Genomic DNA, 15,076 nt, shown 5'->3' with positions numbered 1-15,076 from the left:
TCATACCTTTCATCATTTTCTTTGGAGTTCTATCCTCTGACATTCTCTCCAAGTGTCCTAGCCATCGTATTCGCTGTGATTTCACAAGCCCATGGCTCCAGACCAGCACAGTTCGCTCCCACTATTATTTCCTGGCCTCTTCCAGCCAATTAAAACATTCTGCACCTTACTGCGCCTAGAATGTTCTGGAACAAACTGTAACTCCGTTCAAAATTGAACCCACCAATCGTGTCTCTCTGTTCGCCCTCGCGCGGGAAAAGATCATTGCAATAGCTTAACCGCGTTTCTTAGTTAGCCCCAGAAAGCGTTAAGATTCGTGGGAAGGCTCCCTTAGGCGCCAGCTCACCTCGACACAGTGGCGTCGGCGTAACGTCCAGCGCCAACGAGGCGCCGTCCCTCGAAGGCCTGCCTCTGTTGTGGGCGCAATGGGTGCCCACCTGCTCCGGCGGCGCGTCTCGCCCAGTGTGACGCTTTCGCATACCGACTCGTAATGGTCGGTTGTAAACTTCCGCACCCCTCTGCCCTGCCTTTGAGCAGTGCCGCACGTCCGCTCCAGCCAAACTCTGTGAAAATATCACCTGAACCCCGACTTGATGCAACATGCGAATTTCTTAAACTTAATACGCGTCTTATGCCGTCTGATACTCCCTATACTAATTTCAATATTCTGATTGCCTGATAAATAACATAATAACCGATATCTAACTCGTCTTTGCAACAATTATTATATTACAGCAAGGTGCAAAATACTGCTACCTTACAAAACTTTCATTTGGATGTTGGGTACCGTCATGAAGACATTTCTTCAATGAGTTTCCATTTGCAAGGTCCCTGAACGTAGGTTTAATAGCTTCCATTACAGCAGTGGGTGGTGAATTCCTGAGGTGATATTCTTCACTTACGTATGACAGAAGAATGCTGTGCAAAGGGCGTGGCGCTGCATCTTGGTACACTTATGACCAAATAACGTGCCTTATAATCTCTCAAATATATATGTCATACACGTCAAACTAGACGGCAAGATGTGTCCTACAAAACAGGCATATTTCTGAAAAATCGAATTTGTTTAAATTTTGGACGTCCTACACCCTTAAAATCAATGGGTAAATCGGTTGGATCATTAATACAAGGGCCACAGAAGAGAACTCTCCAGCTGGTGGATCCGCGAGGGCAGCTGATTCAGCGGCAGTATTTCTCATAGTTTTCATCTGCGGACAGGTACGACTGCAAAGTTTCGGACGATTCGGGTTCCGTAGTAGTAATCTAATCAATAGTTGATAATCCATAAACACAACATTCATCTTTACTCTTAAAACTGACTGCGACGAAGGAAACCAAATGGCTCACTATTGTCCATACAGTTTTTATATAAAATTATGTGTAAGTAAAAAGAATTTACAGTACGTGGAACAAACAAGGTGTCTCATTAAAACTGACCTCGAGAGAGAAAACGAAACCGCACATTTTCATATCACAGCACTTCGTTTCTTGCAGTTCGTTTTGACAGAAAATGTGTACATTGTTGTTTAAAACAATATGTAGCCTAGGACCGTCTGGATGTTAGTGGAGTATCGTAAAAAAGTTTGAAGCGAAACAGTCAACAACTATTCAAATTTTGTGCTGACAACGTTTCCCCCTTAATCTACTACATTTGCATTTATGTACCAAATATATTAAAGAAATATGCAGCCCATCGTTGAAAAGTCTGAAGTAAAACGGTCAATAACTTTCCGAATTTTTTGCTAACAGCCTTTCCCCCTCATCTACTACATATACATTTATGTATCAAATATATTAAACAAATATGTAGCTTATGTCGACCCAAAAGTGTATTAGAGAATCATGTTAAAATTTGAACTAAATCGGTCAAGAACTTGACGACAATTTTGGTAACAACACTAAACTACGACTTGTGGTAATTTGTGGTAAGGTCGTATGGGACCAAACTGCTGAGGTCATCGGTTCCTAGGCTTACTCACTATGACCGGGCGGTCCTAGGCGCTTCAGTCCGGAACCACGCTGCTGCTACGGTCGCAGGTTCGAATCCTGCCTCGGGTATGGATGTGTGTGCTGTCCTTAGGTTAGTTATGTTTAAGTAGTTCTAAGTCTAGGGGACTGATGACTCAGATGTTAAGTTCCACAGTGCTCAGAGCCATTTGTAACTTAAACTAAGTTAACGCTAAGGACGACACACACACCGATGCCTGAGAGACGACTCGAACCTCCGACGGGGGAAGCCGCGCGAACTGTGATGAGACGCCCAAGACCGAGCGGCTCCCCGCGCGGCCTACGACTTGTCTTCAGGTAGAAGTATATATATATTTAAAACCAAGTACCCTAACCCTGACCGGATGTTTAAAAGAGTACCGTGTGAAAATTTAAAGTAAATCGGCCAGGAATTTTCTGAAAGTTTTGCTAATAACCTTACCCCTATATATATATATATATATATATATATATATATATATATATATATATATATGAAGATTATATTTACGAACATTGGCTCCATTTGCCTAGACGTCATTGGTGAAGCCTACCTTTCTAAGGAATATATACTACCATATAAAGACAAGTTGCAGTTTAACGTTGTTACCCAAAATCTCGAAAAGCCCTTGACCGATTTACTTCAAATTTTTACACGATGCTCTAATAACCCTACGGACATATATATATATATATATTCAAATTTTTACTTTACTTTTACTTTACTTTACTTTACTTCAAATTTTTACACGATGCTCTAATAACCCTACAGATATATATATATATATATATATATATATATATATATATATATGATTCAAAAAGAATACCACAACTTTAAAAATGTGTATTTAATGAAAGAAACATAATATAACCTTCTGTTATACATCATTACAAAGAGTATTTAAAAAGGTTTTTTTTTCACTCAAAAACAAGTTCAGAGATGTTCAATATGGCCCCCTCCAGACACACGAGCAATATCAACCCGATACTCCAACTCGTTCCACACACTCTGTAGCATATCAGGCGTAACAGTTTGGATAGCTGCTGTTATTTCTCGTTTCAAATCATCAATGGTGGCTGGGAGAGGTGGCCGAAACACCATATCCTTAACATATACCCATAAAAAAAAATCGCAGGGGGTAAGATTAGGGCTTCTTGGAGGCCAGTGATGAAGTGCTCTGTCACGGGCTGCCTGCCGGCCGATCCATCGCCTCGGGTAGTTGACGTTCAGGTTTCATAACTAACCTTTTTCGTAGGACTCTCCATACTTTTGATTGTGGAATTTGCAGCTCTCTGCTAGCTCTGCAAGTCGATTTTCCTGGGCTATGAACAAATGTTTGCTGGATGCGTGCTACATTTTCGTCACTCATTCTCGGCCGTCCAGAACTTTTCCCTTTGCACAAACGCCCATTCTCTGTAAACTGTTTATACCGACGTTTAATACACCACCTATCAGGAGGTTTAACACCATACTTCGTTCGAAATGCACGCTGAACAACTGTCGTCGATTCACTTCTGCCGTACTCAATAACACAAAAAGCTTTCTGTTGAGCGGTCGCCATCTTAGCATCAACTGACGCTGACGCCTAGTCAACAGCGCCTCAAGCGAACAAATGTACAACTAAATGAAACTTTATAGCTCCCTTAATTCGCCGACAGATAGTGCTTAGCTCTGCCTTTTGTCGTTGCAGAGTTTTAAATTCCTAAAGTTGTGGTATTCTTTCTGAATCACCCTATATATATATATATATATATATATATATATATATATGTGTGTGTGTGTGTGTGTGTGTGTGTGTGTGTGTGTGTCCGTAGGGTTATTAGAGCATATATATATATATATATATATATATATATATATATATATATATCCGTCCGTAGGGTTATTAGGGCATCGTGTAAAAATTTGAAGAAAATCGGTCAAGGGCTTTTCGACATTTTGGGTAACAACGTTAAAGTGCAACTTGTCTTTATATGGTAGTATATACTCCTTAGAAAGGTAGGCTTCACCAATGACGTCTAGGCAAATGGAGCCAATGTTCGTAAATATAATCTTCACCTGGATAATTCTCGAAACTTGTGACCGATTCGTGTGAGTATGTTTCATTGAGAGGGTAAACTTACACAGTCAGTCTAAAAAGTTTCGAGACTGGACCAATGAAAATAGCGCAAAGTTAAGATGGTGGTTTTAATGCTTCCGGTGTTCTACAAAGTCTCACTTGAGCAATATGCGCAGACCGTTCGTACAAGCATGTGGATGTGTCAGAAAGATCCTTCTTTGTGATGTTATTCAACTCGTGGCTAATGGTTCAAATGGCTCTGAGCACTATGGGACTCAACTGCTGTGGTAATAAGTCCCCTAGAACTTAGAACTACTTAAACCTAACTAACCTAAGGACAGCACACAACACCCAGCCATCACGAGGCAGAGAAAATCCCTGACCCCGCCGGGAATCGAACCCGGGAACCCGGGCGTGGGAAGCGAGAACGCTACCGCACGACCACGAGATGCGGGCTTATGTCCCAGGTCATCAGACCACGCATCTCGCGATTTTTTTTTTCTATGTTGGCACATAGAAGACATGGTCTTCGTCCAAGTTACGGCAGTGACTCTTCAAGAATTGAGAAATCAAATTGTTAAAGCTATTGAACAGGGGCAAAACTCTACCATCTGGTGAGTAAAATGTATGAGACAGGCGAAATACCCTCAGACTTTAAGAAGAATATAATAATTCCAATCCCAAAGAAAGCAGGCGTTGACAGACGTGAAAATTACCGAACTATCAGTTTAATATGCCACGGCTGCAAAATACTAACGCGAATTCTTTACAGACGAATGGAAAAACTGGTAGAAGCCGACCTCGGGGAAGATCAGTTTGAATTCAGAAGAAATATGAGAACACATGAGGCAATACTGACCATACGACTTATCTTAGAAGCTAGATTAAGAAAAGGCAAACCTACGTTTCTAGCATTTATAGACTTGGAGAAAATTTTTGACAATGTTGACTGGAATACTCTCTTTCAAATTCTGAAGGTGGCAGGGGTAAAATACAGGCAGCGAAACGCTATTTACAATTTGTACAGAAACCAGATGGCAGTTATGAGAGTCGAGGGACACGAAAGGGAAGCAATGGTTGGGAAGGGAGTGAGACAGGGATGTAGCCTCTCCCCGATGATCTGTATATTGAGCAAGCAGTAAAGGAAACATGATGTCAGTTACGTCGTCGGAACGTTGACCCTTCATGTGAATTTCTGCACTTTGTCGTATTGTGATAGGTTCGTACTTATAACACCAAGCCTCGCCACACGAGACGATTCTTTCCACAAAAGAATTGTCCGAGTTTTGCAATTCAGTCAAATCGTTCCAGAGGTCCACGCGCCGTTGTTTTTGCTCAGGACAAACTTGGCGAACACTCTTCTCTTCTTCAAACCATTGTGGAGAATGTCTCCAACACTTGATTTAGAGGTGTTGCTCCGTTGCCGTTGTGACGCAACACGGTCGACATGCTACTGTCGCACGTCCGTTACTTAACACCGCCGCTCACAACTAACCGGTGGAATGCACATCTGTTGTTTACAGCTGTTAATTCAAGCTGCCATCGTAGTTACTGCGAACACGTAGCTTATACGCTGCTGATAAAAATCGCTCTGCAAACTTTTTGGGCGAACAGTGCAAGTGTGTGTTGGATAAAATGTGAATAGACACTAGATGCAGACACACAGGGTGATTCAAAAAGAAAGAATAGATTTCAGAAGTTTATTAGAGACGAACAATGAAAGACAGAAACACACTGCGCACGTCACTGTATAGTCGAATGTTCAAAGATTTATGTTCGCGCATATACATAGCACACCTTCAACATGAGAATCATGCATTGCTCGAGAAACGTTGAAAGGGTAGTCCATTTCATTTTCCACACGAATTAACAGGTCCCTGTTCAAAGTTGTTGTTGTTGTTGTTGTTGTTGTTGTTGTTGTTGTGGTCTTCAGTCCTGAGACTGCTTTGATGCAGCTCTCCATGCTACTCTATCCTGTGCAAGCTTCTTCATCTCCCAGTACCTACTGCAGCCTACATCCTTCTGAATCTGCTTAGTGTATTCATCTCTTAGTCTGCCTCTACGATTTTTACCCTCCACGGTGCCCTCCAATACTAAATTGGTGATCCCTTGATGCCTCAGAACTTGTCCTACCAATTGATCCCTTCTTCTACTCAAGTTGTGCCACAAACTCATCTTCTCCCCAATCCTATTCAATAACTCCTCAGTAGTTATATGATCTACCCATCTAATCTTCAGCATTCTTCTGTAGCACCACATTTCGAAAGCTTCTATTCTCTTCTTGTCCAAACTATTTATCGTCCATGTTCCACTTCCATACACGGCTACACTCCATACAAATACTTTCAGAAACGACTTCCTGACACTTAAATCTATATGTTAACAAATTTCTCTTCTTAAAAAAAATGGTTCAAATGGCTCTGAGCACTATGGGACTTAACATCTATGGTCATCAGTCCCCTAGAACTTAGAACTACTTAAACCTAACTAACCTAAGGACAGCAGACAACACCCAGCCATCGCGAGGCAGAGAAAATCCCTGACCCCGCCGGGAATCGAACCCGGGAACCCGGGCGCGGGAAGCGAGAACACTACCGCACGACCACGAGATGCGGGCTCTCTTCTTCAGAAACGCTTTCCTTGCCATTGACAGTCAACATTTTATATCCTCTCCACTTCGACCATCATCAGTTATTTTGCTCCCCAAACAGGAAAACTCCTTTACTACTTTGTCTCATTTCCTAATCTAATTCCCTCAGCATCACCCGACTTAATTCGACTACATTCCATTGTCCTCGATTTGCTTTTGTTGTTGTTCATCTTATATCCTCTCTTCAAGACACTGTCCACTCCGTCTGCTCTTCCAAGTCCTTTGCTATCTCTGACAGAATTACAATGTCATCGGCGAACCTTAAAGTTTTAATTTCTTCTACATGGATTTTAATACCTACTCCGAATTTTTCTTTTGTTTCCTTTACTGCTTGCTCAATATACAGATCATCGGGGAGAGGCTACATCCCTGTCTCACTCCCTTCCCAACCATTGCTTCCCTTTCGTGTCCCTCGACTCTCATAACTGCCATCTGGTTTCTGTACAAATTGTAAATAGCGTTTCGCTGCCTGTATTTTACCCCTGCCACCTTCAGAATTTGAAAGAGAGTATTCCAGTCAACATTGTCAAAAATTTTCTCCAAGTCTATAAATGCTAGAAACGTAGGTTTGCCTTTTCTTAATCTAGCTTCTAAGATAAGTCGTATGGTCAGTATTGCCTCATGTGTTCTCATATTTCTTCTGAATTCAAACTGATCTTCCCCGAGGTCGGCTTCTACCAGTTTTTCCATTCGTCTGTAAAGAATTCGCGTTAGTATTTTGCAACCGTGGCATATTAAACTGATAGTTCGGTAATTTTCACGTCTGTCAACGCCTGCTTTCTTTGGGATTGGAATTATTATATTCTTCTTAAAGTCTGAGGGTATTTCGCCTGTCTCATACATTTTACTCACCAGATGGTAGAGTTTTGCCCCTGTTCAATAGCTTTAACAATTTGATTTCTCAATTCTTGAAGAGTCACTGCCGTAACTTGGACGAAGACCATGTCTTCTATGTGCCAACATAGAAAAAAAAAAATCGCGAGATGCGTGGTCTGATGACCTGGGAGGCCAAAAGCAATGAAGAAGATCTTGTCTCCTTCATGAAATCCGACATGGGATGGTGAAGTTAAGATAATTCTGCATATCGAGGTGAAAGTGAGGCGCGGCGCCGTCATGCATAAAATTAAATCATCTGGATCTTCAAGAAGCTGAAAAAACAACTAAATTTGCTGCCTGTCCAGGTATGACATACCTGCCTAAGCTTTCTCCACAAAAGAGAAAGGTCCGTAAACTTTGTGAATAGAAACGGTAGAAACATTCTGTGTCGGTGAATCTCTTTCATGTTAGACGACGACGCCAAGATTTTGTGACCCCCAAATTCTTACATTAGCCGACGACCTTGCCGCAGTGACAACACCGGTTCCCGTCAGACCACCGAAGTTAAGCGCTGTCGGGCTGGGCTAGCAATTGGATGGGTGACCATCCGGTCTGCCGAGCGCTGTTGGCAAGCGGGGAGCACTCAGCCCTTGTGAGGCAAACTGAGGAGCTGCTCGATTGAGAAAAAGCGACTCCGGACTCGTAAACTGACATACGGCCGGGAGAGCGGCGTGCTGACCACATACCCCTTCGTATACGCATTCGGTGACGCCTGTGGCCTGAGGATGACACGGCGGCCGGTCGGTACCGTTGGGCCTTCCACAGTCTGTTTGGACGAAGAGAGAGCGAGAGAAATTCTTACATAACGGCAGTGTACTTAGCTCGATAGATGAAACGTCGATGCGGCCTAAAAGATAAGTCGTTCGGAAAAAGTGTTCTCTGTATGATTAATAAAATAAAGGAATAAATGATAATAAAATGTTGAAATGTGTGGCTTTCTAAAATTAATTGATGAGATTAATTTTTCGGCATGAATGGCAGGCACAATAAGCTGAGCTATGCGTGGAAATAAGTTCGTATTAGTTCATATTATTTTGCAGTAGTTTCTTTCTCCGCTGTAGGTTTGTGCTTACCCTTCTTTATAATGTTACGTCTGGTCGGCGTGTTCCCCTTCGAAGTCTTGACCGTGTTGCTATTGAGCTTATCGGATCTTCGTAATTTTCCAAAGAACACAGGTGGACTTCAGTTCTTGTAATTATCGTGCTATTTGAAATAATAACTCACACGACCTTCCTGTTAATAAAACAATACTGTATTTTTCTAAACGGTGCAAATATGAAATTCATACTCCTCACTTATTCATAGCGACCCCGAAATGGCGATCTACAATTACTCGCTAAAAAAAAAATTGCGTGCTTTTCATTCGTTCACTAGCTGAGCGCAAATCCTTCCTCCCTACTACTAGTGCAAGAAAAACTCCTCTGTTTTTTAACTGAAAATCAAAAATACCGGGTGATCAAAAAGTCAGTATAAATTTGAAAACTGAATAAATCACGGAATAAAGTAGATAGAGAGGTACAAATTGACACACATACTTGGAATTACATGGGGTTTTACTAGAACCAAAAAAATACGAACGTTCAAAAAACGTCCGACAGATGGAGCTTCATCTGGTCAGAATAGCAATAATTAGCATAACAAAGTAAGACAAAGCAAAGATGATGTTCTTTACAGGAAATGCTAAATATGTCCACCATGATTCCTCGACAATAGCTGTAGTCGAGGAATAATGTTGTGAACAGCACTGTAAAGCATGTCCGGAGTAATGGAGAGGTATTGGCGTCGGATGTTGTCTTTCAGCATCCCTAGAGATGTCGGTTGATCACGATACACTTGCGACTTCAGGTAACCCCAAAGCCAATAATCGCACGGACTGAGGTCTGGGGACCTGGGAGGCCAAGCATGACGAAAGTGGCGGCTGAGCACACGATCATCACCAAACGACGCGTGCAAGAGATCTTTCACGCGTCTATTTAGCAATATGGGGTGGAGCGTCATCCTGCATAAACATCATACGTTCCAGCAGGTGTTTATCAGCCAGGCTGGGGATGATGCGATTGTGTAACATATCGGCGTACCTCTCACCCGTCACGGTAGCAGTTACAATACCAGAATCATGCATTTCCTCGAAAGCAAAAGGCCCGATAACGGTAGATGTTGTAAATCCAACCCTTACCGTGACTTTCTCGCTGTGCAATGGAGTTTCCACGACAGTTCTAGGATTTTCGGTAGCCCAAATCCTGCAGTTGTGGGCGTTGACAGACCCTCGGAGCGTGAAATGAGCTTCGTCGGTCCACAACACGTTACTCATCCATCGTCGTCTTCCGCCATATTTTGAAACGCCCACACCGCAAATGCCCTCCGCTTCACTTAATCGCCAGGTGACAGTTCATGATGCCGATGGATTTTGTACGGATAGCATCGGAGGGTACGCCTAAATGCCAACCAAACAGTAGTGTATGGAATGCCGCTGCGACGTGCATGAGAGCTGACTTCCCCGTGCATAGACGAACCCACTACAGTCTCCATTTCTGCCTGAACTGTCTCAGCAGCAATACGCCTTGTGCTCGGTCGGCCACTACGGAGTCTATCGTCTAAACAACCCGTGGCTTCGAACTTCGAAATCATTATCGCCATAGCTACATTTGTCAACGGACCTTTACCCGTTCGAAACCCCTTCCTATGGCGATAGGATCGTAACGCTGAACTAGCACATTCCCCATTCTGATAATACAGTTTCTCTAAAAGCGCCTTTTCAGGTATACGTCAACATGTTGCGACTGCTGGCGCATCTGATTCTCTCTCTCATTACAACTCCTTTTATACACGATTGTCATGCGCAGTCACTGACGTTTTGCTGTCCAGCGCCAGCTGTCGGACATTTTGTGAACTTTTTTTTGTTCTAATAAATCCCCATGTCATTCCAAGCATGTGTGTCAATTTTTACCTCTCTATCTACATTATTCCGTGGTATATTAAGTTTTAAAATTTATACTGACTTTTTGATCACCCCGTACATGACGGGAGGCACAGACTCTACGCTGGGCTACCGCTTCATCTTTTCTCTTTGCCATTAAAGAAGACGAAAACATAAAAGTAAGAAATGCAAAACGTTTATCACATCTGCCCTTTCCTGGAACAGTGAAATGCAAAATTCGTACCTTATGTTATCGTCGCCGGGACGCAGTTGCTGCAGTAACTGCGGCTTGTAAGGCTTCATATGGAGGCGTCGTTTCAGAACACGCCACACAGTCGTTTGAGGAAGCAAAAGTTCCCTGCCTGCCCTTCTTGTGGACTTCCGAGGGCTCCACGTGGAAGCATCTCGGATGCGCTCGACGTTTTCATCTGACGTGCGTGGCCGACCGGTGCTCTACGCTTTGCGTATGCAACCGGCTTCCAAGAATTTTGTATGTCAGTCATAAACATGTGCAGAGGTGGCTTCTTGCTTAATCGACGGCGGAATACATGTCGCACTTTAAATAATGGATTGACTTCACACAAATACCAACAAACAAAATTATTTCTCCTGTGGTATATCGATCATTTTTACTTATGGACCGTCTGACAGGAACTGAATAAAACCCAATTTTAGTGCCATACGCGTTTCGCCTTTATTTTCTGCAAGGCATCATCAGTGGCCAGGAATATGTACGTATGTTAGCTATTTAATTTTCATTTTTTGTCACTGTGCCTATAGGTTATAAACACTTCTGGTGGTTGGTATTTCCTATTATGTAGTAATGTTTTGAACTATACTTACAGGTTGCGTGGACAATTTCTTACATATTACGCTCCTGTTGCATTTTTGGTGTTCTTCTTCTTTTTATGAATGCCAATTTGCGGTTTTTTTCCCACATTCCACAGCACTATGAACTGAACGCTTGATAAATGCAATGTTTTGGTTTCTGTTGCCGACTGTCAAATGTTTTTGCCAAAGATCGAATGTTATTGCCAAACTTTCGAGTGTAATTATATATATATATATATATATATATATATATATATATATATATATATATATATATATATATATATACTCCCTGAAATTGAAATAAGAACACCGTGAATTCATTGTCCCAGGAAGGGGAAACTTTATTGACACATTCCTGGGGTCAGATACATCACATTATCACACTGACAGAACCACAGGCACATAGACACAGGCAACAGAGCATGCACAATGTCGGCACTAGTACAGTGTATATCCACCTTTCGCAGCAATGCAGGCTGCTATTCTCCCATGGAGACGATCGTAGAGATGCTGGATGTAGTCCTGTGGAACGGCTTGCCATGCCATTTCCACCTGGCGCCTCAGCTGGACCAGCGTTCGTGCTGGACGTGCAGACCGCGTGAGACGACGCTTCATCCGGTCCCAAACATGCTCAATGGGGGACAGATCCGGAGATCTTGCTGGCCAGGGTAGTTGACTTACACCTTGTAGGGCACGTTGGGTGGCACGGGATACATGCGGACGTGCATTGTCCTGTTGGAACAGCAAGTTCCCTTGCCGGTCTAGGAATGGTAGAACGATGGGTTCGATGACGGTTTGGATGTACCGTGCACTATTCAGTGTCCCCTCGACGATCACCAGTGGTGTACGGCCAGTGTAGGAGATCGCTCCCCACACCATGATGCCGGGTGTTGGCCCTGTGTGCCTCGGTCGTATGCAGTCCTGATTGTGGCGCTCACCTGCACGGCGCCAAACACGCATACGACCATCATTGGCACCAAGGCAGAAGCGACTCTCATCGCTGAAGACGACACGTCTCCATTCGTCCCTCCATTCACGCCTGTCGCGACACCACTGGAGGCGGGCTGCACGATGTTGGGGCGTGAGCGGAAGACGGCCTAACGGTGTGCGGGACCGTAGCCCAGCTTCATGGAGACGGTTGCGAATGGTCCTCGCCGATACCCCAGGAGCAACAGTGTCCCTAATTTGCTGGGAAGTGGCGGTGCGGTCCCCTACGGCACTGCGTAGGATCCTACGGTCTTGGCGTGCATCCGTGCGTCGCTGCGGTCCGGTCCCAGGTCGACGGGCACGTGCACCTTCCGCCGACCACTGGCGACAACATCGATGTACTGTGGAGACCTCACGCCCCACGTGTTGAGCAATTCGGCGGTACGTCCACCCGGCCTCCCGCATGCCCACTATACGCCCTCGCTCAAAGTCCGTCAACTGCACATACGGTTCACGTCCACGCTGTCGCGGCATGCTACCAGTGTTAAAGACTGCGATGGTGCTCCGTATGCCATGGCAAACTGGCTGACACTGACGGCGGCGGTGCACAAATGCTGCGCAGCTAGCGCCATTCGACGGCCAACACCGCGGTTCCTGGTGTGTTCGCTGTGCCGTGCGTGTGATCATTGCTTGTACAGCCCTCTCGCAGTGTCCGGAGCAAGTATGGTGGGTCTGACACACCGGTGTCAATGTGTTCTTTTTTCCATTTCCAGGAGTATATATATATATATATATATATATATATATATATATATATATATATATATATATATATATATATATATTTTTATTTTTTTTTTTTTTTTTTTGCTGTGTGTACTCGCCATGATGCTACAAACAACCAACAGCGCAGCTGTGTCAAGCCTTTGAATCTTGTACTACCCACTGATATGCACAATGTGTTTCTATCTTTTATAGTCTATCTGTAATAAACAACTTAAATTAGTTCTTAGTTTTTTAATCGCACGGTATCTCTAAATTGTGCATCTGGACCGATGTAAAGTAGCGGCCTTAAATACGAGAGTCGACATATTTGGAAGAAGTTTTCTGTGATGTTCCCCGTGTCTGCCCAGAGTATCTTCTTTGTTTGTTATGCAGTCCTGGTACGCATTTCCGAACCCCAGTCTCCCATTGATAAAGGGGATCTCTACGCTGACAAAAGACAGTGTGAACAAGGTATAGACGTACTGTACTTCCGTGACAATGAACCAATCTCACTCTCGCTCCCTTCCCTAGTATCTGCAAATATTGTACACTACTGGACCTAGAGTTACACTGAAGAGCCAAAGAAACTGATACACCTGCCTATTACCGTGAAGGCCGCCCGCCAGCAAGCAGAAATACTGCAACATGACGTGCCATGGACTCGACAGTGTCTGAAGTAGTTGATGATGCTGATGATGTTTCGGATTGTGGGGGGCTCAACTGGGCGGTTATCAGCTCCCGTACCATTTCCCAACCTTTACTCAGTCCAATCTCACCACTTTGTTTCAAATGGCTCTGAGCACTATGCGACTTAACTTCTGAGGTCATCAGTCGCCTAGAACTTAGACCTAATTAAACCTAACTTGTAAGGTGTCAGGCAAATCCAACACCTTCCATGAAAACCCTGACATGATAAGCAAATCCAGTAGTATATCACATAGCTCCGAATAAATCGTGTCTTTAAATTAACCAAAGTAATACGAGTAACGAGTGAGCAAATGGAATACCACAGACTAACACAAGAATGCCTACATGCATGTCATACCTTCCCACCGTGAGACAGACGCAGTTCCGAGGGGAGAAACGAGAACAGAAGCCGAGAGCAGAACCGCGTTAAGCTGGAAGACCCTACGATAAGGGACGGACGGACACCCACGTCGCCAGCTAACCGCTAGGACCACACCACCCGCAAGTTTTAGCGTGAGACTTTTTCGCGTCTCTGTTACGTCAGGACCCCCCCCCCCCAGCCAATGTTAAAAGCTAGAGCCCTCCAGAAGAACAGTATAGATCTTACGATAACACAAAAAGGGCTACACCACCCACAAGTTTTAGCATGAGACTTTTTCGCGTCTCTGTTACGTCAGGACCACCCCCCAGCCCATCTTAAAAGATAGAGCCCTCCAGAAGAACAGTATAGATCTTACGATAACGCTAAAAGGACCACACCAGCTGAAAGTTTTAGCGCGAGACTTTTTCGCGTCTCTGTTACGTTGCAAACTTTAAAAAACATTGCCCCACCACGAAAAGTATAACGTTTCTCATTGGATAGACAGAATTTTTGTAGGCGGAGCTTAAGGTTAACATTGAGACCCTGATTGGTCAGATGAAAACACAGCCAGATAGTCTTTTTTAAACCAACTTCGGTAAATTGTAGTAAGGAGAAGTTAGGTAGGAGTTGCTTGCGAGACGGCGAGGTGAGCGGAGCTGTGCTGCCCGCGGCCCCCTGACGAACACCGACAAGGTAATGAACGCACGCGATGCCGCATAACAGCGCATAAAGCTTCACTCAGGACTGCAGAAGTCTCATCTGTTACACCCCCTTGTTTGCGTAATACTAGTGTCGATCGTCAATTAAAGCTCATGGTGTTCACATTTGCCACTTGAAGTAAAAATCTGAAACGCGATGATTTTTCTGTTATGTAGTTATTGAGAAGCCACATCAGCCACTGTAATGTACGACAGGTTAGATAGGTAATTAAAGATAATTGAGGGTCACTGTAGACCATTTTGATAGTTTTCTCTTTTGTGAAACTTAATTTAAACCTAGATTATAGATGT

The 15,076-nt window shown here is 43.8% G+C and overlaps 1 pseudogene; it reads left to right on the top strand.

Moving 5' to 3' along the window:
• The first annotated feature begins 8,028 nt into the window (after positions 1–8,028).
• LOC126210710 (5S ribosomal RNA) lies at positions 8,029–8,146 on the top strand (annotated as a pseudogene).
• Positions 8,147–15,076: the final 6,930 nt, after the last annotated feature.

This window comes from Schistocerca nitens, chromosome 10 (assembly GCF_023898315.1).
Source record: "Schistocerca nitens isolate TAMUIC-IGC-003100 chromosome 10, iqSchNite1.1, whole genome shotgun sequence".
NCBI lineage: Eukaryota > Metazoa > Arthropoda > Insecta > Orthoptera > Acrididae > Schistocerca > Schistocerca nitens.
This window is presented reverse-complemented; position numbering and strand designations above follow the sequence as displayed.